The sequence below is a fragment of the Dendrobates tinctorius genome, unplaced genomic scaffold (assembly GCF_039654945.1).
Source record: "Dendrobates tinctorius isolate UK_male_01 unplaced genomic scaffold, ASM3965494v1 ptg000388l, whole genome shotgun sequence".
Taxonomy (NCBI): Eukaryota; Metazoa; Chordata; class Amphibia; order Anura; family Dendrobatidae; genus Dendrobates; species Dendrobates tinctorius.
Genome location: NW_027362054.1, coordinates 555,860 through 582,541, shown reverse-complemented (window position 1 = coordinate 582,541; position 26,682 = coordinate 555,860).

Here is a 26,682-nt window from a genome sequence, read left to right as displayed (position 1 = left end):
AGTATGGCCTGGAGCAGTGAGTAAGTTGGTGTGTGGGGGATGGGAGGCCATGCAGTGATGCCGACAGGGTTGTTACAGTACCCCCCTTTATGCCCCCTCTTTTTCAAGCCCAACAGAATGACTTGTAGAAGAAGGATAGGAGCACACACAGTCTGAGCCATCATGACATCTCTTAGGTAGAATGAGGTGGGTGTGACATCAGAGATCTCAGACCGCCAAGTCTCTTTGTGCCCGGCGAGGTCAGCTCCCAACACAGAGGGTACAAGGACCTGGACCTCTTCCTCCTGATTGGCAGAAAGCAGGGACTTGGAAGCTTCAGATTTGACCTCTACATCAGCTGTGGTCATTTGAAAACTGAAGACACCCTCACTGGGCCCAACTTCAGTCCGTTATCTCGAGAAAACTGGGGCTCCTCCTTTGGATCAGAGGGAAGCACCTCCGCCTAGGGTTTTTCACCAACCAGCCACATGGAAGCTGAGGGTACCCACATAGGATCCTTCTTTTGCCCATTATCTAAAGAAAATTGGACCTCCTCCTCCGGGTTGGTGACGAACAGATACAAAAGCTTCTGCTCCAACTTCTTCATCCACCTGCCACATGGAATCTGAAGGCCCATGGTTCAGAGGAAAATTTTCAGGTGACAGGGATGTTCCTGGGAACTGGTCACAGGTATAGTCACAGAAGGTGTGTGGAGAGTCCGCAACTGCTTCCTTTTCTTCAGTGACGTCAGCACACCATGACTCAATAACCAGCAGATCAGGTGGAGAAGGTGACAACACTGTAGACTGACCTTGCAGTATTGGAACTAGACACCTCTGGTGACTAGGTAGCTCCAATTGCAGTACCACGCTGGGTCTTTGGACTGGAACGGGCAGTAGAGTACCCGGCTCAGAACGACCAATGGGCAAACTGGTCAGCACATGGAAAACAAACTTCTCCAAATATAACGCTCCGATTTGGAGCTGTAATTCTCCCTTCAAAACTGGACTGTACCTAAGTAGAGCTCGGCCATCACCAAACACCCTCACTGGATTCTGAAGCAGCTGAACAGGAACCACACACGGACTCCGTCTGGCTTGCAGCTTTAATGCATCTGCAGGGCCAAAGCTTCCACAAGGCACCGTAACAGTCACAGACGTTGGTGGAGAGGAGGTACTCTCACCAAGTGCAGCCTCTCCTGCTGGCCCAAGGTTCTGGGACTTTAGCTCCTTTGGACAGAGACCATCCTGGTGTTCCACACAACTGCAGCGATACCGTATGCCCTTTTTATGACTGGTTTTAGGCTGCTGCTTTGCCAGCCCACTCTTTTCAGTCTTCTTGGGTTCTACTCAGGTAGTTGCCTTAACAGGTAGAGGAACAGGAGGGTTCGGAAGGTCGTGGCCTGATGTGGTGGTTTCCTCAATGGTTTTATGGCTTTACGGAATGCCACCAGGAAGGCCTCTAGGTCTGTGATGATAGGATCCCCTGCTTCCCAGAGGGTAGTGATCCATATTAAAGCATCTTCTGCTAGGTAGGACATGATGTATCCCACCTTGACCCAGTCAGAAGGGAAACAGGCTGCATTCCCCTGGATGTAGCACAAACACTGCTCCAGGAACCCTTGGCACTCTTTAGGATTCCCATAGAACGTAGGCAGGTCTGCTGGGTTGAGCTTCTCATAAGCCAGGAGTTGACTGAAGATAGCATTAGAGACTATGATGGGGTCTGGTGTATCAACAATCTGAACTACCCTGGGCGGAAAAAATTCTTCCGGTTGCTCATACGGGCAAAGAAAAAGTTCATCATGCTCTGTGAGCGGAAGGACATGGGATACAGCGGAGACCATGGCCTGTGCAAACTGTCACGCTCACGCCCTGACTGGTGGGCGTGAGCCAAGGGGTTGTGGCCCCACTGTGCCACAAACCAGACTACCCTGGAAGGGGCGTGACTAAGACAGCTACCTTGTCTTCACTGGCGCCTCTGATGGTGAGGTCAGGCTTGTGTGGCAGATAGCTACCAGGTGTCACTCCAGATTGGTGTCTGGCTGTGGCTGCTGATCCCACTTGGGGAGATGGAACACTAGGACAGGTATGAGTAGCAGACAGGTTGGTGAGCACAACGGGCTGGGCTGAGACACAGGCAGGGGGGCATGGCTGAGACACTGGAAGGCGGGCATGGCTGAGACACTGGCAGGTGGGCACGGCTGAGACACAGGCAGGCGGGCACGGCTGAGACACAGGCAGGCAGGCAAGGCTGAGACACAGGGGCAGGGACCAACTTGAAAGGCACAGGGACATGGGCAGGAAGGAGTGATGTATGGAATAGGTAGGGTCCTGTTCACACAGCAGGTGCAGGTACTAGTATTGGCAGGAAGGAATGGTGTTATGAAGGAACAGGTAGAGGCCTGTTCACACAGGAGGTGAACCGCAAGACAGCGGAGAGGTGCTGCAGCTTGCAGCAAGAGGTTCTGCAGCAGCAGAAGCAGGGCACAGGCAGAACCGCAGGAGTGTGGAGCATAAGCAGAGCCGCAAGAGAGCGGAGCACAGGCAGAACCTCAAGAGTACGGAGCAGACAGAGCCGCAAGAGTACAGAGCATGCAGAGCCACAAGAGTGTGGAGCACAGGTAGAGTCACAAGAGTATGGAGCAGACAGAGCCGCAAGAGTACGGAGCAGGCAGAGCCACAAGAGTGCGGAGCACAGGCAGAACCTCAAGAGTACGGAGCAGACAGAGCCGCAAGAGTATGGAGCATGCAGAGCTACAAGAGTGCGGAGCACAGGCAGAGTCACAATAGAACATAGCAGACAGAGCTGCAAGAGTACAGAGCAGGCAGAACCATAAGAGTGCAAAGCACAGGCAGAGGTACAAGAGTACGGAGCAGGCAGAGCCGCAAGAGTGCGGAGCAAAAGCAGAGCTGCAAGAGTACAGAGCAGGCAGAGCCACAAGAGTGCAAAGCACAGGCAGACTGAGAGGACACAAGGATAGACATAGCAGGGAAAGTAGCCACAGATGAGGAGACCGAGAGACAGAGGCAGGACTGAGTACAGACAAGGTAATAGTACAAGACAAGGTACAGGAACAAAGAAACAGAGACCAGGATATTCTGCCTCCTAAAGGGTGGACAGACAGGAACAAGGCAAAGCTAGGAATCAAGCCTCCAGGGAAGGCGAAGCACAGGACAGGACCTGGCAGCTCAGTAGCAAGACACTAACTGAGTTAAGACATTGCACAGGCCTCTACCACAGGGTGGAGCTGCCCTATATACTAGAGGCCTCTTGGTAATTGGTCAGGGACACATTTAGACAGGTGCACCCTGATTCCATAAGAACCAGAGAGTTCTGGCGCCGCCCCCTATGCACACAGCCAGGAAGCATGCAGAGAGCAGGCAGCAAGCAAGAGGCACACATCATGGAGAACTCACTGTATGGCCTGGAACACTGAGTAAGTTGGTGTGAGGGGGATGGGAGGCCATGCAGTGATGACGGCAGGTGTTATGAATGAGTCACCGAAGGAGGAAAAAACAAAAATACAAGCTAAGTCCAGAAAACCGGAGAGGTTGGTAGCTATCGGATTGCAGACCCCTGATCCTATTCACACAACTAACAGTAGCCGTGGGGGGTTCCTACGGTGCCCTAGACCCCTCGTTCACAGCCGGAGAACTAAATAAGCCTAAAGAAAGAAAGGGGAAATCTAAACTGCCCCAGAGCAGACCGCAAGCAATAGACAGCCCCCAACATGTATTGTCGGTGAAAAGCAGATGAAAACACAAACACAGACAGAAAGACAGGTTGAGAAAACGATGGGGCCCAACTAACTAAACAGGAAAGGACAGAAAAGATGCTGGCTGCAATCCGCAAAAATTCTGCCAAAATAATGTCCAACATGTCTGATAGAAAAAAGGCCCTGAAGTCACTAGACTTCAAAAACACTATATCAGCACTCAGGTATATCAACTTGATATCAAAAAGATCAACTTGACCAGAAACAAAAAATGGAGCTCAGCCTGTACCAACAAGGGCAGGCAGAACACAAACACTAAGTAAACAGACAATATCTCATGGAAAAATAAGAGAGCAAATACTTAGCTTTCAGAAGACAGGTACTGAACTGGTTTGCAAGAGCTCAGAGCAGAAAGGATCACCAGCACCCCTGTAGGGCGTCGGCTGCCCTATATCCACTCAGCTATTCCGGGTGTCCAATCAGGCTCCACCTGTTCAGATGACAGGTTCTTCCCAACCCAATCAATTTCACTACCTCTCTTCACCAGCAGAGGGAGTTCATCAGACATCAACGGTGAAGGGGAAAATGAACTCACAACAGTACCTCCCCCTTGAGGAGGGTTCACCGAACCCTCATCCACGCCACCAGGACGATCAGGATGCGCCCGATGAAAAGCACGAACCAGTCTTTCGGCATAAATATCGGATGCAGGGACCCAAGAATTATCCTCCTGGCCATAACCCTTCCATTTAACCAAATACTGGAGTCTCCATCTAGCCAGGCGAGAATCCAGTATCTTCTCAACCTCATATTCCACATTACCTTCCAACAATACAGGGTCAGGAGGTGCCACCACAGGAACTACTGGCTCAACAAACCTCTTTAACAGAGACTTATGAAACACGTTATGGATCTTAAATGTAACAGGAAGGGCCAATCGAAAAGAGACAGGATTAAGAATCTCCAAAATCTTGTAAGGTCCAATAAATCTAGGTTTAAACTTTGGAGAAGCCACCTTCATAGAGATATTCTTTGATGACAACAAAACCATATCACCCACCTTAAACTGGGGACCAATGGTCCTATGATGGTTGGAAAACCGCTGGGCCTTTTCCTGGGAGAGAGACAACCTATCCACCACTTGGTCCCAGATCTGGTGCATTCTCTCCATCACAGTGTCAGCGGAAATAAAACATCTCAAATACGACTCCAAGGTCTGGTTTGTTCTCTCCGTCTGCCCATTGGTCTGAGGGTGAAACGCAGAGGAGAAGGACAACTGAATTCCCAGCTTGGAACAGAAAGTCCTCCAAAATCTAGAAATAAACTGAACTCCTCTGTCAGATACAATGTTCTCAGGAATCCCGTGCAAGTGAACCACCTGTTGCAAAAACAAGGGCACCAACTCTGAGGAAGATGGCAACTTAGGGAGTGGTACAAGATGGACCATCTTAGAGAATCTATCACAAATCACCCAAATAACAGTCATTCTCTGAGAGACAGGCATACCAGAGATAAAATCCATTGAAATATGGGTCCATGGCCTCCTGGGCACCGGCAAAGGCATCAGCAACCCACTAGAGCGAGAACAAGGTTTAGACCGGGAGCAAGTCTCACAGGACTGCACAAAACTCCTGACATCACGAGACAAGGCGGGCCACCAAAAAGACCGACTCACCAAATCTCTAGTACCAAAAATACCTGGATGACCAGCCAATGCAGAGCAATGAACTTCAGACATCACTCTCTTCCTGCACTGGTCAGAAACATACAATTTTCAAATGGGACAACACTCAGGTTTGTCCTCCTGAAACTCTTCCAGAGCACGTCTCAAATCGGGCGAGATGGCAGAAAGAACTACCCCCTCACCTAAGATGGTAGCAGGCTTGGTCACAACAGGAGAATCAGCAAAGAAACTCCTAGAGAGGGCATCTGCCTTGACATTCTTAGTGCTCGGAAGAAAAGAGACCACAAAATCAAAACGTGTGAAAAACAAGGCCCACCTAGCCTGTCTAGGATTCAAGAGTTTGGCCGACTCCAGGTAAATCAAATTCTTGTGGTCAGTAAGGACCACGACTTCATGTTTAGCTCCCTCCACCAATGTCTCCACTCCTCAAATGCCCATTTCATGGCTAACAGTTCCCGATTCCCCACATCATAGTTACGTTCAGATGGGGAGAACTTTCGGGAAAAGAAAGCACAGGGATTCATCTTAGATGTTACCGGATCTTTTTGGGACAAAACAGCTCCTGCACCAATCTCAGAAGCGTCCACCTCTACCTGAAACGGGAGTGAGACATCAGGTTGCCGCAAAATCGGAGCAGAAGTGAACCTTCGCTTCAGCTCCTGAAAGGAAGAAACAGCCTCCGGAGACCAATTCAGCAAATCAGCACCCTTCTTAGTCAAATCAGTCAATGGTTTGGCAATACCAGAAAAATTAGCTATAAATTTACGATAAAAATTAGCAAAACCCAAAAACTTCTGGAGGGCCTTCAAAGAAGTGGGCTGAACCCAATCATAAATGGCCTGTACCTTGGCCGGGTCCATTTCAATAGTTGACGGAGACAAAATAAATCCCAAAAATGAAATCCTCTGTACCCCAAAAAGGCATTTCGATCCCTTGACATACAGGGAATTCTCCCTCAAAATCCGGAACACAGTCCGGACATGTTCCACATGAGAGTCCCAATCCTAGGAAAAGATCAAAATATCATCCAGATAGATGATCAAAAATTTATCCACAAAGTCTCGGAAAATATCATTCATGAAGCACTGGAAGACAGAAGGGGCATTAGTGAGCCCAAAAGGCATCACCAGGTACTCAAAATGTCCCTCTGGAGTATTAAACGCCGTCTTCCATTCATCCCCATGCTTAATGCGAATAAGATTATATGCCCCCCTGAGGTCAAGCTTGGTAAACCAGCAAGCACCTTTAACTCTAGAGAATAGATCAGAAATCAGGGGTAACGGATACTGATATTTAACAGTAATTTTGCTGAGGGAACGATAGTCAATACAAGGCCTTAATGAACCATCCTTCTTGGCCACGAAAAAAAACCCAGCACCTAAGGGTGAAGAGGATGGTCCAATATGACCGTTCTCCAACGACTCCTTAATATAGGATCGCATAGCCTCGTGCTCGGGTACAGATAAATTGAAAAGTCGACCCTTGGGAAATTAACACCCAGGGCTCAGCTCAATTGCACAGTCATAACTCCTATGAGGAGGCAAAGACGCAGACTCATTCTCACTTAATTCATCATAAAAATCAGCCAAATAGTCAGGAACATCATGCGACTGGGGAGAGGTGGAGAAAACAGGAGCGTCACTAAGGGCACACCGACAACCCCAACTCACCACAGACACAGATTTCCAATCCAAAACTGGATTATGGATTTGCAACCAGGGAAACCCCAGAACAATGGTATCATGCAGATTATGCAACACCAAGAATCTGCAATTTTCTTGATGATCTGGGGCGACCCGCATTACCACCTGGGTCCAAAACTGAGGTTTATTCTTCGCCAAAGGAGTAGCATCAATACCCCTCAAAGGGATAGGCGTCCGCAGAGGTGTCATAGGAAATCCACAACGTTTAGCAAAGTCCAAGTCCATCAGGTTCAGAGCTGCTCCCGAATCCACGAAAGCCTTAGCGGAAAATGTGGACAGGGAGCAGATCAGAGTAATTGCCAGAAGAAACTTAGGTTGAACACCGCCCACAGCAAATGTGTGTGCAAAACGTTTCTCTCCCTTAGAATCATAGAATCATAGAATCGTATAGTTGGAAGGGACCTCCTGGGCCATCTGGTCCAACCCCCTGCTCAAAGCAGGATTCGCTAAATCATCCCAGTCAGATGTCTGTCCAGCCTCTGTTTGAAGACTTCCATTGAAGGAGAACTCACCACTTCTCATGGCAGCCTGTTCCACTCATTGATCACTCTAACTGTCAAAAAGTTTTTTCTAATATCTAATCTATGTCTCTTCCCATTCAGTTTCATCCCATTGCTTCTAGTCTTTCCTTGTGCAAATGAGAATAAAGTTGATCCTTCTACAATGTGACAGCCCTTTAGATATTTGTAGACAGCTATTAAGTCTCCTCTCAGTCTTCTCTTTTGCAAACTAAACATTCCCAAATCCTGCAACCTTTCCTCATAAGACAGGGTTTGCAGACCGGTCACCATTCTGGTCGCTCTTTTCTGAACTTGCTCCAGTTTGTTGATGTCTTTTTTAAAATGTGGTGCCCAAAACTGGACACAATATTCCAGATGAGGTCTGACCAAAGAGGAGTAGAGGGAAATAATGACTTCACGTGATCTAGACTGTATGCTTCTGTTAATACATCCTAGAATTGCATTTGCCTTTTTTGCTGCTGCATCACACTGTTGACTCATATTCAGTCTGTGATCTATTAGTATACCCAAGTCTTTTTCACATGTGCTGTCACTTAGCCCTATTCCTCCCATTCTATATATGCTTTTTTCATTTTTATTGCCCAGATGTAGTACTTTGCATTTCTCCCTGTTAAAAACCATTCTGTTAGTTGCTGCCCACTTCTCCAGTTTATTTAAATCTTTTTGAATCCTCTCAGAGCCCTGTGGTACCCCACTTGAGACATTCTTCCAACTGGATGTGCAGTCATTTACGACCACTCTTTGGGTCCGATCACTAAGCCAGTTATGAATCCACCTAACAGTTGCCTTGTCCATTCCATACTTAGTCATTTTTTCAATAAGGATTGTATGAGAGACTTTGTCAAATGCTTTGCTGAAGTCAAGATATACTATATCTACAGCATTTCCTTGATCCACCCAATCAGTGATACCGTCATAGAAGGAAATTAAGTTAGTCTGACATGACTTATTAGTTAGAAACCCATGCTGACTCTGTTTAATCACTTCATTCTTATCCAGGTATTGACATACATGTTGTTTAATAATTTGTTCAAAGATCTTTCCTGGTATAGAAGTCAGACTCACCGGCCTATAGTTGCCTGGGTCCACCTTCTTCCCCTTTTTGAAGATAGGAACAACATTTGCTCTTCTCCAGTCTTCTGGCACTTCTCCTGTTCTCCAAGAATTTTCAAAGATTATGGAGAGGGGTTCAAAAATTTCTTCTGCTATCTCCTTCAGTATTCTGGGGTGTAATTCATCTGGACCTGGAGACTTGAATTCATTTAGGTTAGCTAAGTGTTTCCTCACTATCTTTCTGTTTATAGATATCCTGGATTCTTCTATTCCCTTAATAGGACAGTGAATAACAGTTGATGTTGCATTTCCTTTCTGAGAGAAAACATGCAAAATAGGAATTTAAAAGTTCAGCCTTCTCAACATCCTGTCTTACCATTTCATCATTTTCATCCTGTAAAAATCCTATAGCATCTTTGACTTTTCTTTTACTTTTGACATATCCCCAAAATCCTTTATTATTGCTTTTGACATCTCTTGCAAGCCTCAGTTCATTTTCAGCTTTAGCTAATCTGATTTGTGCCCTGCAGGTTCTGCAGACAGCATTATTTTCTTCTTTAGATATGCCTCCCTCTTTCCATTTTATAAACATTTTTTTCTTCCTTTTTAGCATGTGCTTAAGTTCTGTGTTCATCCATCCTGGTTTCCTTAAATGCTTCCTATTCTTCCCTCTTTTCGGAATTGTTAACAACTGTGCTTTGAGAATTTCATTTTTCAAGATTTCCCATCCTTCCTGGACATTTTTGTCTTTAAGGATATCCAGCCATTGGATCCCTCCAATTCTCTTTCTGAATCCCTTAAAATCTGCCTTTCTGAAATCTAACCTTGACGTCTGAGTCTTCACAGGTCTTCCACCTCTAGTAATCCAAAATTCTAAAATAGCATGGTCGCTACCTCCTAGGGTCCCAGCCACTTTTACCTCCTCAACCATTTCCTCCCTGTTTATAAGGATTAGATCCAAGGTAGCAGTTTCCCTTGTTTTCTCCCTTACCTTTTGGAAGATAAAGTTGTCAGCAAGAGAGGATAAGAATTTCCTTGACCTGTTAGTTTTGCCTGAGAGAGATTCCCAACAAATGTCTGGATAGTTGAAATCTCCCATGACAACTATGTCATATTTTTTGGAGAACTTGGCCATTTGATGCATAAAGAGTTCATCTATATCTTCGGCTTGCACAGGCGGCCTGTAGTAAATGCCTACAATGGTGTCCTTTCCATTGTTCTGTCCTTGTATTCTTACCCAAACAGTTTCCACAGAACTCCCAGTCTCTGAAGCTTCAATCTCTGTGCAGATATACGCGTTTCGAACATACAATGCGACACCCCCTCCTCGTTTATCAAGTCTGTTTCTTGCAAATAAGTTGTATCCTTCTAGTCTTGTATTCCAATCATGTGTATTGTCCCACCAAGTTTCAGTGATTCCAATTACATCATATTTCTGTTCCTGTGTTAGTAGTTCCAATTCTCCTTGTTTGTTGCCCATGCTTTGTGCATTAGTATAGAAACATTTTAGTTTGTGATTGGTTTCTCTTTCTTCAATATTTTTATTAATTAGATTCTTTCGTCTTTGTTCTTCCTTTCCACTTCTAATAGCAGAGTTCTCAATAGCATTTGTCAGGTGTATGGCTTTTTCTGGTCTTTTGCTTCCCTTCCCATGTTCCCTTCCCTTAGGGCAGACAGAAATAATATGCGAGGCACCTCCACAGAAAAAACACAGCTTATTACGCCTTCTGAACTCCTGACGTTGCGCCCTAGACAAAACTCTATCACATTGCATAGGTTCAGACATTTGTTCAACAGGTGGCAACACCTCTCGTGCAGTTTTGCGTTCGCGCAAACACCGATCAACCTGAATGGCTAATGACATAGAATCGTCAAGACCAGAGGGAACAGGAAATCCCACCATAGTATCTTTTACGGTTTCTGACAAACCCTTCCGAAAGAGAGCTGCCAAGGCACCATCATTCCAAGTAGTAAGGACCGCCCACTTTCGGAATTTTTGACAGTACAACTCTGCAGAATCCTGACCCTGGCTCAATGCCAACAGGGCCTTTTCAGCCTGATCAATAGCATTAGGTTCATCATACAACAGCCCTAAGGCTTGAAAAAATGCGTTCACATTAGCTAGAATAGGATCATCAGGTTTCAAAGAAAACGCCCAATCCTGAGGATCGCAGCGCAGCAAAGAGATGACAATTTTAACCTGCTGCGCGGAGCTCCCTGATGAGTTAGGCTTCAAGGCAAAAAATAATTTACAATTATTCTTTAAGTTCAAAAATTTAGACCGATCCCCAAAAAACACATCAGGAGTAGGGATCTTTGGTTCAGCAACATGTGAATGAGCAAGATAGGCGGAAATTCCCCGCACTTCAGCAGCGAGCTGCTCCACAGGATCAGACAATTGCTTCACCTCCATTGAGAAGAAAAAAAATTCCCCCTACAGCCTCAAAGACATAGAGGAAAAAATATACACAAAAACAAAAACAAAAAAAATTTCTGACACTTTTTTTTTTTTTTTACAATTCTTTCCTGCTATTGAGTACCCTAGAATCTGCGGTATGGCTGGTGATTCTGTTATGAATGAGTCACCGAAGGAGGAAAAAACAAAAATACAAGCTAAGTCCAGAAAACCGGAGAGGTTGGTAGCTATTGGATTGCAGACCCCTGATCCTATTCACACAACTAACAGTAGCCGTGGGGGGTTCCTACGGTGCCCTAGACCCCTCGTTCACAGCCGGAGAACTAAATAAGCCTAAAGAAAGAAAGGGGAAATCTAAACTGCCCCAGAGCAGACCCCAAAGCAATAGACAGCCCCCAACATGTATTGTCGGTGAAAAGCAGATGAAAACACAAACACAGACAGAAAGACAGGTTGAGCAAACGATGGGGCCCAACTAACTAAATAGGAAAGGACAGAAAAGATGCTGGCTGCAATCCGCAAAAATTCTGCCAAAATAATGTCCAACACGTCTGATAGAAAAAAGGCCCTGAAGTCACTAGACTTCAAAAACACTATATCAGCACTCAGGTATATTCTGAAGCCTGAGCAAAAGATCAACTTGACCAGAGACAAAAAATGGAGTTCAGCCTGTACCAACAAGGGCAGGCAGAACACAAACACTAAGTAAACAGACAATATCTCATGGAAAAATAAGAGAGCAAATACTTAGCTTTCAGAAGACAGGTACTGAACTGGTTTGCAAGAGCTCAGAGCAGAAAGGATCACCAGCACCCCTGTAGGGCGTCGGCTGCCCTATATCCACTCAGCAATTCCGGGTGTCCAATCAGGCTCCACCTGTTCAGATGACAGGTTCTTCCCAACCCAATCAATTTCACTACCTCTCTTCACCAGCACAGGGAGTTCATCAGACATCAACGGTGAAGGGGAAAATGAACTCACAACAGGCAGGGTTGTTACAAAAGTGTTGTCTAAGTGTTTGGTTTAGCCTCCCATTGAATTCAATGGGGTTCGGGTATGTTCGACAAACATGCTCGGTGACCATCGAGACATTCGCTGAACTGTACCGAACCTTGAAAGGTTCTGTTCTGTCCCCACATGAGGCAAATGGAGATGTGATTGATTGGGCTGGGAGAGATTCCTACTCTGAGACTGGAGACCTCCGGGGAGTTGAACCCTCAGGACCGCGACGACGAACCTCCCTCGGGCGAGCTGGCTAGGTGTACCCCCCCCTATACAGGGAGCGTTAGGGGCAGACCCAGGGGAGACTATTGCCACGGAAGCTGATACCTGGGAACAGCCGGGAGGAGACGTAGGCAGGGGACGTACAGGCGACCAGATGGGAGATGGCGACGACCACAGGGGAGACTGCTGAAGCCGCGGAGACGGAGGTGGACAGCAAAGGAGGACGGCAAGAATGGGTACAGGGTGAGACACTGGAACAGGCAGACGAAGGCAGGAATGGACTGGACCTGGAAGGGAACACAGGAAGGTCACAAGCAGGGTGTCAGTATCTAGTCCTGGAATCTGTTTCTCTTGCCCTTAGACTTGCCCTTAGTTAACATGGATCTTGATGTTTCCACGTCGGCCATCTTGCTTCCTGCCAAAGCTGTATATAAAGCCAGCACCTGCTCTGATTCATTGCTTGTGTATTATGTATTGGACTTTGTGCCTCTGCAGTCCCAAGCCTGGACTTACTATCCCTGTTGGTCCTCTCTTAACGGCGGAGTCCTCTGCCAACCTGCACGTCTGGATCCCTGCCTGCTGACCGAGTGATTGCTGAACACTTGACTTCAGGAACCTCTGCCTGACTACACCTGCGGTGAAGTAAGAACTCCAGCCAGCTAGTGTGTTCCTCCGCTCTGCAAGAGTCTGTGTCTTGTGCCCGCATTGCTCAGTGACTTTGCATGCTGTGTCGCAGAGTATCAGCTCTGCTATTACCTTTTATCATATTGACTGAACATTTATCTGGACTTATATGCTATATTGCATTCAGATCATTAATACAATATTGCTTGCACAACCCACTGTGTCTGTAGTCTCTTTGACCTAGCCACTGGTGTCCAGTTGTATCCACTAGTATCGTGACAGGATACACAAGCCTTAAAAATGGATGCCGCTGGGTCAGAGACTTTAGAAGTGCGTGTTAAGAAGCTAAATAATATCACTGCCACTGTACACGCTGAAGTGCAGACATGGAAGAGCAGAATAGAAGGCCTAGAGGGGCAGACTAAATATGATATACAAGTGCTCAGTCAGACCCTTCAGGAATTTCGTAGCCGAGTTGCGGCTCTGGAGGCACAATCTCAGGCTTCTGTTCCTACCATCCCCAAACTACCACCATTTAGGATTGGTGGCGACCAAGACAAGTACCGTGGGTTTCTGAACCAGTGTCGTTTATACTTTGCTGCACATGTCACACAGTTTCCTACAGACCGATCCAAAGTATTGACTATCATCATGTTGCTGACTAATAAGGCCCTTGCCTGGGCAAACCCTCTGATAGAATCACAGGATGCATGTCTGAATGACTTCAATATGTTTATCGCCACCATGGGGCAGATGTTTGACGATCCGAACCGTGGCCTTACAGCTGAGACGGCCCTGCTGAATTTGCGTCAAGGTAAACGCCCAGTGACTGAGTATGCTATGGATTTTAGAAGGTGGGCTCAGGACACCACCTGGAATAGTGCAGCGAAGTACTCTATATTTAAGAAGGGGTTGTCCAGTTCTATCAAGGACGAGCTTGCACGTGCGGAGGCTCCCACTGCTCTAGGTGATTTCATCAATCACTGTATTCGCCTAGACGCTCGCATCTCCGAACGAAAACTAGAAAGGTGGTCTGAGATGAACCGCAGCAATAAATCGCTTCTTCCTTTCCTTCCTAAGGAGATTCCGGACTCAAGTCCTCAGGAGTCCACACCTGAGCCGATGCAGGTAAATTCCCTACGAAGTCGAGTAAGTGACGAACGGAAGGAATTTCGCTTCAAGGAGAATTTATGTTTTTACTGTGGGAAGTCAGGACATTTTATTATCAACTGCCCCAATCGTTCTCGCAGAACAACCGCAGCCGTGGTAGAACGCGACTTCTCTGAATCATACTCCATGACTTCCGAATCAGGGCCACCCGAAATTGCAGCAACCACTCCTGATTATGACTTTTCAGATATGAACTCTGTTACATCCGAAACGATACTACCCATTAATGCTGTTATTCTATCTTCTGCAGTTTCATACCCTTGCAATAAGAAAAAAGATTCACATTGTTACCTTCCTATTAAGATCTGGATTGACTCCCGTTGGGTGAACAGTTCCGCCATGATAGACTCTGGGGCTAGCGGTAACTTCATGGACACTTCTTTTGCTAAGGAATATGGAATCCGATCACAGAGAAGAGTGTCTTCAATTCTGATGGAGACTGTGGATGGGTCCCCTTTGACCTCGGGGCCCGTAGACCAGCAGACTGAACCACTGAAGGTCCTCATGGGAGATGATCACCAGGAGAAATTGCCCTTCCTTCTGATTTCCTCTCCACATTTCCCTATTATCTTGGGTTTACCCTGGTTGCAGGCTCAAAATCCCATCATTGACTGGGAGACTAAGAGATTGCGCTTCCCAGCTAAAGAGGTAACTTCTGAGAAATCGACTGATCCATCTCCGGCCAACCCATCATCGGACCTAGAGTTACCGGCAGTTTATAAAGAATTTTCGGACGTGTGCGATAAAAAGAATGCAGATAAATTACCACCACACCGCTCTTATGACTGCCCAATCGAGCTTCTGCCTGCTGCTACCATTCCTTTTGGTAATATTTATCCATTGTCCGGTCCTGAGCTCAAGACTCTCAAAGAATATATCGACGAGAACCTGTCTAAGGGGTTTATACGCCCCTCATCCTCTCCAGCCGGTGCACCCATCTTTTTCGTTAAAAAGAAGGATGGATCCCTCAGACCCTGTGTTGATTACCGGGAAATTAACAAGGTAACCATCAAGAACCGCTACCCCCTGCCATTAATTCCGGAGCTTCTCGAGAGAGTTCGTCAGGCCAAGGTCTTTTCAAAATTGGACCTACGCGGGGCATACAATCTAGTCCGTATAAGACCTGGAGACGAATGGAAAACAGCATTTAGGTCTCGATATGGACACTTTGAGTATTTGGTCATGCCATTTGGACTTTGCAATGCCCCAGCAACGTTCCAACATCTCGTAAATTATATTTTCAGAGACATTCTTGATATTTTTGTCGTAATCTATTTGGATGACATTCTGATTTTTTCTAGCTCCATGGAGGAACATCAGCAACATGTCAAGACTGTCTTACAGCGGTTGAGGGAACACCAGCTGTACATCAAGCTGGGGAAATGCGAATTTCACAAGTCGGAGATTCAATTCTTAGGTTATGTAATTTCTCCACAGGGTCTGAGTATGGATAACAGCAAGATCAAGGCGATTCAGGAGTGGCCAATCCCCAAGAACATCAAGGAGGTCCAACGTTTCATCGGGTTTGCTAACTTCTACAGACGTTTCATCAAGAACTTCTCTGACATCGTCTCGCCCATCACCCGGTTGACACAAAAGAAGACAGCATTTATTTGGTCCCTTCAAGCCCAAGAAGCATTCTCTCGGCTCAAGACCAAGTTCACGTCAGCACCAGTACTGATCCACCCTGACCCGGAACTCGCCTTCATTATTGAAGTGGATGCCTCAAACTGTGCCACCGGGGCTATACTGTCCCAAAGAACAGGTGAGAAGAATTTACTTCATCCTTGTGCTTTTCTTTCCAAGCGACTGTCTCCTGCCGAAAAGAACTACGATGTAGGAAATAAAGAATTACTGGCTATCATCGCCGCCTTCAAGGAGTGGAGACATCTTCTGCAAGGAGCCTCACAGCCGATCGTGGTCCTCACGGATCACCGCAACCTTGAGTTCATCAGGTCAGCAAGATGCCTGACCCCACGGCAGGCCCGCTGGAGTCTTTTCCTTAATCAATTCAATTTTACAATCTCTTATAGACCAGGTTCTCGCAATGGAAAAGCAGATGCTCTATCCCGGATGTTCTCCACTGACGCTGTTCCAGATGCTCCACCTAAGACCATACTTTCTGATTGCAATTTTGTAGGAGTCATTCAGAATCAAGATTTGCTGCAGGTCATCAAAGAAGCTTACAACTCTGATCTTTTCCTGTCTCAGCCATCTGATGAGGTAAGCCATCTTTTTAGGAATGGAGTTTGGACCCGGGAACGGCGCCTCTACATTCCTGAAGCCGTGAGGTTAAGAGTGTTGAGATTGGTTCATGATTCCAAGGTTGCAGGGCACAGAGGAATTCAGAAGACTCAAGAATTCTTATCTCGCTTCTTCTGGTGGCCAGGTTTTCGGAAGGATGTCCAGAAGTACGTTTCATCTTGTGAGGTATGTGCCAAATTCAAGGTTCCACGTGCCTCCCCTACTGGTCTGTTACAGCCTTTGCCGGTGCCGTCTCGCCCGTGGGGATCCATTTCTATGGACTTTATTGTAGAACTGCCCCTTTCTGAGAGAAAGAGTACGATTTTGGTGGTGGTCGATCGCCTGACCAAGGCGGCCCATTTCATCCCTTGTTCCGGTTTACCCTCTGCGAAGGACACTGCTGACCTAATTATCCAGAACATCTTTCGCCTGCACGGGGTTCCGGATGAAGTTGTTTCTGACCGTGGAGTTCAATTTACTTCAAAATTTTGGCGAAGCTTTTGTTCAGCATTAGGCATAGAAGTTAACTTATCTTCTGCTTTCCACCCACAGTCCAACGGGCAGACAGAACGTACCAACCAAACACTAGAGCAATACCTTCGCTGCTATGTTTGCCATTTGCAAGATGATTGGGTAAGGTTACTCCCCTTGGCCGAATTCTCTTATAACAACTCCCAGAGTGCCTCCACCAAACAGTCACCATTCTACGCTAACCTGGGATATCACCCTAGCATTCTTCCCAGATTACCGGTAGATACATCTTTACCAGCAGTTGCCGACAGGATCTCTTCACTTCAACAGAACCTTGAACTTCTGAAAGAGACTTTGGGTTCCGCACAAGAGAGGTACAAGAATGCAGCTGACAGATTTCGCAAACCAACACCAACATTTAAGGTAGGAGATTTAGTCTGGTTATCTACGAAGAATTTAAAGATGAAGATCCCTTCCCCTAAGTTGGGACAGAAGTACATTGGTCCTTATAGGATCAGTGGTCTGGTAGGTGCTGTTGCATGTCGCTTAAAACTCCCAAGAACACTGAAGATACATCCTGTCTTTCATACTTCCCTACTAAAGACTGTAGTACCAAATCCTTTTCCAGGACGTTCATCTCCTCCTCCCGATCCCGTTCTTGTGGATGGTCAAGAGCAGTTCATCGTTGAGAGGATTCTGGATTCAAGAATCTACAGAAATCGACTGCAGTATTTGATTAAATGGCAAGGCTATTCCTCAGAGGAGAATTCCTGGGAACCCGTGGATAATATTAACGCCTCCCGACTGATTGAGCAGTTCCATCAAAGGTACCCTGGCAAGCCTGGTTTAGGGTCGTCCGGAGGCCGTTCTTGAGGTGGGAGTAATGTCAGTATCTAGTCCTGGAATCTGTTTCTCTTGCCCTTAGACTTGCCCTTAGTTAACATGGATCTTGATGTTTCCACGTCGGCCATCTTGCTTCCTGCCAAAGCTGTATATAAAGCCAGCACCTGCTCTGATTCATTGCTTGTGTATTATGTATTGGACTTTGTGCCTCTGCAGTCCCAAGCCTGGACTTACTATCCCTGTTGGTCCTCTCTTAACGGCGGAGTCCTCTGCCAACCTGCACGTCTGGATCCCTGCCTGCTGACCGAGTGATTGCTGAACACTTGACTTCAGGAATCTCTGCCTGACTACACCTGCGGTGAAGTAAGAACTCCAGCCAGCTAGTGTGTTCCTCCGCTCTGCAAGAGTCTGTGTCTTGTGCCCGCATTGCTCAGTGACTTTGCATGCTGTGTCGCAGAGTATCAGCTCTGCTATTACCTTTTATCATATTGACTGAACATTTATCTGGACTTATATGCTATATTGCATTCAGATCATTAATACAATATTGCTTGCACAACCCACTGTGTCTGTAGTCTCTTTGACCTAGCCACTGGTGTCCAGTTGTATCCACTAGTATCGTGACACAGGGAACCTACCGGAGGACCAGGAAAGGTACAAAGCGCACAGACAGGGGGAACGCAGGAGAGCGTGGACCCGATATCAAACGTGAACCACAATTGATAGTCAGGCAGAGAGCATAGGGTGAGGCTGCCTGATATAGGGCACGCTGCATAACTTCCGGGTCAAGGTGCGGCAGTGTCATGGGGTCAAGGGATAGGGTGCCTAGTCTAGGGAGGTGTACCTAGATGTGCGCCTGCGTACCTGTGAAGGAGCAGCGGCCAGCCGCAGGAAAGAAGGAGAGGCAGTTGATGGACAGGCGCCAGCAGTGGGGGCGAGCCGAGAGGACCGGAAGCGCCGGAGAGCCCTGGGCGGCATGGAGGCATGGGAGGTGGCGGGAGCCGCCGGCGCTGCAAGAAGAGGGGCCGCGGCAGAGGCGGGCAGAGCGGCGGAGGCAGGAGCACAGCCAGGGGGAGCTGAGGCAGCGGCGGTGAGAGCTACGGCCGCAGCAGCCACAGGGCGAGCGGGAGCCATGGAACAAGGAGCGGTAAGCGTGACAGTACCCCCCTCCTTACGCCCCCTCTTCTTAAGACCGGAAAGGAATCTGGCCAGGATACGAGGAGCCTGAATGTTTTCCTGGGGTTCCCAAGATCTCTCCTCAGGGCCGAAACCCTTCCAATCGATCAAGAAGAGGGTTTTACCTCTGGATCTTTTCATTGCGAGAATGTCTTTAACTTCAAAGACATCCTGTGCGGACACAGGCGGGGGCGAGCGGACAGTGGAAGGATGAAAGCGGTTAAGTACAACCGGCTTTAAGAGAGAAGCATTGAAAGAATTAGGAATCCTTAGTGATGCGGGAAGCTTTAACTTGCATGCCACATCATTGATACGAGCCAAGACCTCAAACGGACCTATATACCAAGGACCCAGTTTATACGAGGGTTGCTTCAGACGGACAAATTTTGAAGACAGCCATACTTTATCTCCGAGTTGGTACAGTGGAGAATCCAGGTGTCTTTTATCGGCATGTCTCTTGATCCGGCCTTGAGCACGATCAAGCGCAGTTTTGGTCTCCTGCCAGACCCTGGAGAACTCCTCGGTCAGAAGATCGGCCGCCTGCACACCCGAGACAGGAGGTACCGGCAGAGGAACACCTGGATGTTGCCCGTAGACAATAAAGAAGGGTGATTTGGAGGAGGACTCACTGGTATGGTTGTTGTAGGTGAATTCGGCCTGCGGGAGCAGGCTGGACCTGTCGTTCTGGTGGGCGTTGGAAAAATGCCGGAGATAAGTCACAAGGAATTGATTTGTACGTTCTGCCCGGCCGTTGGTCTGGGGATGATAGGAAGAGGAGAAGTCCAATGTTACTTCCATCATACTGCACAGGGCCCTCCAAAACCGCGAGGTGAACTGAACCCCTCTGTCGGAAGCGATATGCTTGGGGAAGCAGTGAATCCGGAAAATATGGGTGACGAAAATCCTCGTCAACTCGGGCACAGAAGGTAAACCTGGCAGAGCAATAAAATGGGCCATCTTGGAAAATCGATCCACCACGACCAAGATGACGGTGTGGCCAGAAGACCGAGGCAGATCAGTAATAAAGTCCATTGCGACATGCTGCCAGGGGGCCGAAGGAACCGGAGCGGGAGCAAGAGTCCAGAGGGTAGGTGCCGAGGGACTTTGTTTCTGGCACACGACGGGCAGGAGGCGATAAAACCTCGGACATCTTGAAGAAGAGATGGCCACCAATAGAAACGAGAAATGAGAAGGAGCGTTTTCTTGAGACCCACGTGGCCGGCTAGCTTGGAGGCATGACCCCAGCGTAACACCTGCTTCCTCTCGCTTTCTTGCACAAAGGTCTTACCTGGCGGCAATGAAGTCAAGCTAATGGGTGCAACCATGATGACTTTACTGGGGTCTACAATGTGTGATGGCTCTTCCTCATTATCAGAGACCAGAAAGGACGTGGTTTTTTTTTTGGAAGTGCATTGAGCAGCAAGGTGGTGTGCTGGTAAAAGGGGGAAAAAAAAAAAACAAAAAAAAAACTCTTTTAAATCTTCTTCCTGAGCGAGTGTGAACGAGCTGAGTGTGACCTGAGCGTAAGTGCGAACTGTGGTAAGTGTGTGACTTGAAATTCAGTGAATAGGTATTTGGAAAACCTATAACAAATACCTGTGTGAGTTGCTGAATTGTAAGTTGCTGAGTGCTTTCTACCTGTTCAATTTTTGCGGGACTTTGGGGGATTGTTTAACCTATATTTTCTCTCTTCAGGGTTAATCTCTTATTTTACTATCTGTGTTTTTAAGGGTAAACTATATTGCATTTAAATCTTGAGGTGTAACTATATTCACAAGGGGTTACTTAAGGGTGGGAGTTCATACAGTAATTAAGGGTTTATAAGGGGCAGCTGGTTGGGGCTCAACTCCTTTTGGAAGTGCATTGAGCAGCAAGGTGGTGTGCTGGTAAAAGGGGAAAAAAAAAAAAACTCTTTTAAATCTTCTTCCTGAGCGAGTGTGAACGAGCTGCTGAGTGTGACCTGAGTGTAAGTGCGAACTGTGGTAAGTGTGTGACTTGAAATTCAGTGACTTTAGATTCAGGGAGTTTCCAAGGGAGGTCTTACTGAATTGCTGTTATATTAATACTTTTTTTTTTTTTAATTAATTTATTTTTGCTTATCTTATTGTCTGGTGCAATCCCCATTAGGATGTGCTCCACTATTGCCAATGCCATCCAGTGCACGTCTTGCCGCATGTATGAAATCCTTGAACAGCCGGTCGAGGGTGCATACTGCTGTGCAAGATGTGAGCACGTTGTGCATTTGGAAGCCCAGATACTGGATCTAAATTTGCAGCTGGCAACACTGAGATCCATAGACAATATGGAAAGGAGTCTTCTGCTCACTGAGCAGACGCTCAATGGGATAGATGAGGGGGGGGATGCTAGGTTGGAGCTGCAGGACAATGAAGCAGCTAGCTGGGTGACAGTTAGAAGGCGGGGTAGAGGGAAGAGCACCAGGGAGGCTAGTCCTGATCTGGCACACCCCAATAAGTTTGCTAAGTTGGCAGATGAGGGGAGTGTTAGTGCAGGAGTAGCACTGCTGCAGCAAGGCATGTCCTCTGAAAGCCGGAGGAGTGTCTGCTCCAGTAAGGGGGGAAATAGGAGAGCAGGGCAGGCCAGACAGGTTCTGGTAGTGGGAGACTCAATTATTAGGGGAACAGATAGGGCAATCTGTCACAAAGTCAGGGATCGTCGAACGGTGTGCTGCCTACCTGGCGCTCGAGTCCGACACATCGCTGATCGGGTTGACAGATTACTGGGAGGGGCTGGAGAGGATCCAGCGGTCATGGTGCACATTGGCACAAATGACAAAGTTAGAGGTAGGTGGAAGGTCCTTAAAGATGATTTCAGGGAATTAGGCTGTAAGCTTAAAGAAAGGACCTCCAAGGTGGTATTTTCGGAAATACTTCCTGTACCACGTGCCACGCCAGAGAGGCAACGGGAGATTAGGGAGGTTAATAAGTGGCTCAGGAATTGGTGTAGGAAGGAGGGGTTTGGGTTCCTGCAGAACTGGGCCGACTTCTCAGTTGGCTACAGGTTCTACGCTAGGGACGGGCTGCACCTCAATGGGGAGGGTGCAGCTGTGCTGGGGGAGAAAATGGCTAGAAGGTTGGAGGAGTGTTTAAACTAGGGATGGGGGGGAGGGTATTCCTTTTATAGGAGGGGAAGACAGTGCAGATAGAGACCTGGGCACAAATAATGACATTGGGGGTGGAGGTGGCATGGGGGGTGGGGTTAGAACAGTTAATAATTTAAGAAAGAATAGAGGTACAGAGAGATACATAAAGTGCATGTATACTAATGCCAGAAGTCTCGCCAACAAAATGGAGGAATTGGAGTTAATGTTGTTGGAACATAATTATGACATGGTGGGGATATCTGAGACATGGCTGGATGAGAGCCATGACTGGGCTGTTAATTTACAGGGCTATAGTCTGTTCAGAAATGACCGTACAAATAAGCGAGGGGGAGGCGTGTGTTTATATGTAAAATCATCCTTAAAACCCATCCTTCGTGATAATATATATGAATCTAATGAAAATGTAGAGTCCCTGTGGGTAGAGATAAGGGGAGGGGGGAAAAATAATAAATTACTGATAGGGGTTTGTTATAAATCTCCAAAAATAATGGAAGCTACAGAGAATATCCTCATAAAGCAAATAGATGAAGCAGCGACTCAAGGAGAAGTCATTATTATGGGGGACTTCAACTACCCTGAAATACATTGGGGAACCGAAACCTGCAGTTCCAGCAAAGGTAATAGGTTTCTGACAACGATGAGAGACAATTACCTTTCACAACTGGTTCAGGACCCAACAAGAGGGGGGGCACTGCTAGACCTAATATTAACCAACAGGCCAGACCGCATATCAAATGTAAGGGTTGAGGGTCACTTGGGTAATAGTGATCACAAATTAATAAGTTAAAGATTCCATAATAACAGGGTCTGTACCACAGGACTGGCGTATAGCAAATGTGGTGCCAATATTCAAAAAGGGGACAAAAACTGAACTTGGAAATTATAGGCCAGTAAGTTTAACCTCAACTGTGGGTAAAATCCTGGAGGGTTTTCTAAGAGATACTATACTGGAGTATCTGGAGAAGAATAACCTTATGACCCAATATCAACATGGGTTTACAAGAGACCGTTCCTGTCAGACTAATCTGATAAGCTTTTATGAAGAGGTAAGTTCCGGACTGGACCAAGGGAATGCAGTGGACGTGGTGTACATGGACTTTTCAAAAGCTTTTGATACGGTGCCACACAAAAGGTTGATACATAAAATGAGAACAATGGGGATAGGGGAAAATATGTGTAGGTGGGTTAAGAGCTGGCTCAGGGATAGGAAACAAAGTGTGGTTATTAATGGAGCACACTCGGACTGGGTCACGGTTAGCAGTGGGGTACCACAAGGGTCAGTTTTGGGCCCGCTTCTTTTTAACATATTTATTAATGACCTTGTAGGGGGCATAGAGAGTAGAATTTCAATATTTGCAGATGACACTAAACTCTGCAGGGTAATTAATACAGAGGAGGACAATTTTATATTACAGGAGGATTTATGCAAACTAGAAGCTTGGGCTGATAAATGGCAAATGAGCTTTAATTGGGAAAAATGTAAGGTCATGCACTTGGGTAGAACGAACAAGTTGTATAATTATGTGCTTAATTGTAAAACACTGGGCAAAACAGTCACTGAAAAAGACCTGGGTGTATGGGTGGACGACAAACTCACATTTAGTGGCCAGAGTCAAGCAGCTGCTGCAAAGGCAAATAAAATAATGGGATGCATTAAAAGAGGCATAGATGCTCATGAGGAGAACATAATTTTACCTCTATATAAGTCACTAGTGCGACCACACTTAGAATACTGTGTACAGTTCTGGTCTCCGGTGTATAAGAAAGACATAGCTGAACTGGAGCGGGTGCAGAGAAGAGCGACCAAGGTTATTAGGGAACTAGGGGGTCTGCAATACCAAGACAGGTTATTACACTTGGGGTTATTTAGTTTGGAGAATCGAAGGCTTAGGGGTGATCTTATTACAATGTATAAATATATGCGGGGACAATACAAAGACCTTTCTAATGATCTTTTTACTCTTAGACCTGTGACGGGGACAAGGGGGCATCCTCTACGTCTGGAGGAAAGAAGGTTTAAGCATACTCACAGACGCGGATTCTTTACTGTAAGAGCAGTGAGACTATGGAACTCTCTGCCATATGATGTTGTAATGAGTGATTCACTACTAAAATTTAAGAAGGGACTGGATGCCTTTCTTGAAAAGTATAATATTACAGGGTATATACACTAGTCTCCTTAATATTGCGTTGATCCAGGGAGCTAGTCTGATTGCCGTATGTGGAGTCGGGAAGGAATTTTTTTTCCCCAATGTGAAGCTTACTGTTGCCACATGGGTTTTTTTTGCCTTCCTCTGGATCAACATGTTAGGGCAAGTTAGGATAGGATATGGGTTGAACTAGATGGACTTAAAGTCTCCCTTCAACCTTAATAACTATGTTACTATGTTACTATGTTACTATGTAAAGCATCTGCTTTGAGATTCTTGTCACTGGGACGGAAATGAAGCTCAAAATCGAACTGGGCAAAAAACAGCGACCACCTGGTCTTTGTGCTGACTGAATGTATGCCAGGTTCTTGTGGTCGGTGTAGATTTTAAATGAATGTACAGCTCCTTCCAGAAGATACTGCCACTCCTCCAAGGCCAATTTGATGGCAAGAAGCTCTCTGTCACCAATGGCGTAGTTTCTCTCTGCGGTGGAGAACATCTTAGAGAAGAAACTGCAGGTGAGCAGTTGACCGGAGGAAGATCTCTGGGAAAGAACTGCCCCGGCTCCGATGGCCGATGCATCTACCTCAAGGATAAAGGGTTTGTTAACTTCAGGACGATGGAGTATGGGCGCTGTAGCGAAAGCTTGTCTCAAGGTTTGAAAGGCATTTTCAGCCTCTGGGGACCAGAGGTGAGGGTTGGCTCCCTTACAGGTTAAGGCGGAGATAGGAGCGGTCAAGGCAGAAAAGTGTGGAATAAATTGCCAGTAGTAATTAGCAAAACCAAGGAATCGTTGGATCACCTTGATTCCCTGGGGACGCGGACATTTGAGCACGGCGGACACTTTTCCAGGGTCCATACGTAGGCCCGAGTCAGAAATGATATAACCCAAGAACGGCAGGGAGGACTGCTCGAAGGCGCACTTCTCGAGTTTTGCATAGAGACGATGCTCCCTTAAACGTAGTAAGACTTGGCGGACGTCTTTTCTGTGGGTAGCCAGGCCCGAGGAAAACACAAGGATATTATCCAAATACACCACCACACAGGAGTAGAGAAGGTCTCGAAACACGTCGTTGATGAACTACTGGAACACTGCGGGAGCATTGCACAGGCCAAAGGGCATGACCAAATATTCATAGTGGCCGTCTCGGTATTGAAAGCTGTCTTCCATTCATCTCTGGAACGAATGCAGATCAGATTATAGGCCCCTCTGAGATCCAATTTCGTGAAGACCCGTGCTCCCCCGTAGACGGTGGAATAGCTCTGGAATGAGAGGCAGCAGATATTTGTTTTTGATGGCGATATCATTGAGTCCCCGGTAATCAATGCAGGATGAAGAGATCCATCCTTCTTCTTGACGAAAAAGAACCCTGCTCCTACAGGCAATGACGACTTGCGAATAAAGGCTCTGGCCAAGTTTTCTTGGATATATTCGGTCATGGCCAGAGTCTTGGAGGGGGATAGAGAATAGATCCGACCATGGGGTGGAGTAGAACCTGGGACAAGGTTGATTGGGCAATCATAGGGCCGATGCGGGGGCAGGACCTCCGCCTCCTTCTTGTTAAAGACATCAGAGAAGGCCCAATAGGCCGAAGGTAAATCTGTAGAGACCGAAGTGCGAGGCGTGAAGTTCTTCGGTTGAACAGAAGACAGACATCTGTTTTTACACGACTGTCCCCAACTATCCCCAGAGCGCCAGTCCAAAATAGGCTCGTGAGTACTGAACCAGGGTAGGCCCAGGAGGATGGTATGAGATAGCGAGGGCAGCACATAAAAGACTACCTTCTCCCGGTGTAAGGCTCCAATCTGAAGTTCCACTTCTTCGGTGACCTGAGTAAAGGACATTCGCAAGGGTCGACCTTCAACCGAAGCAATCTGCCGAGGAGTCTCCAGGGATCGGACAGGGATCCGAAGTCTCTTAACCGTCTCGAACTGAATAAAGTTGCCAGCTGCGTCCGAATCAATGTAAGCCCACTCAGAGGAACGTTTGGAGCCTATGTGCAAGAGAACGGAGAGACTCAAGGGTAGAGAGGAATCACAATTACCTAGGGAGGCCTCTCTTACCTGTCCTAGGCGGAGGCGTTTCCCGGGCATATAGGACAGGAGCGGAGGAAGTGGAATGCACTCCCGCAATAGAAGCAGAGCCTCTGTTCGATCCTCTCTCTTCGACGCTCCTCCACCGGTTTGAGACGATCCATTTGCATGGGTTTCGGTGCAGAAGCCGCAGAAGACGACACTGGGTGGGAGCGAGGCGGACTACGAGCAGCTGGAAGAACATGAGGCCTTCTCTCTCTAGCAGCCTCTTGGGATCGCTCCTGAAAGAGGAGGTCGATGCGGGTGGCCAAAGAGATCAAATCCTCCAGGGAGGCTGGAGTATCTCGTCCCGCCAACTCATCTTTAACTCGACCAGAGAGTCCCTGCCAAAAGGCTCCCACCAAGGGCTCATTGTTCTAACCCAACTCTGAGGACAGGGTACGGAACTGAATGGCGTACTGACCAACCGAGAGCGTGCCCTGGTGAAGATTAAACAGCACCTCGGTAGTAGAGACCAGGCGACCAGGTTCATCAAACAATAACAGAGAGCA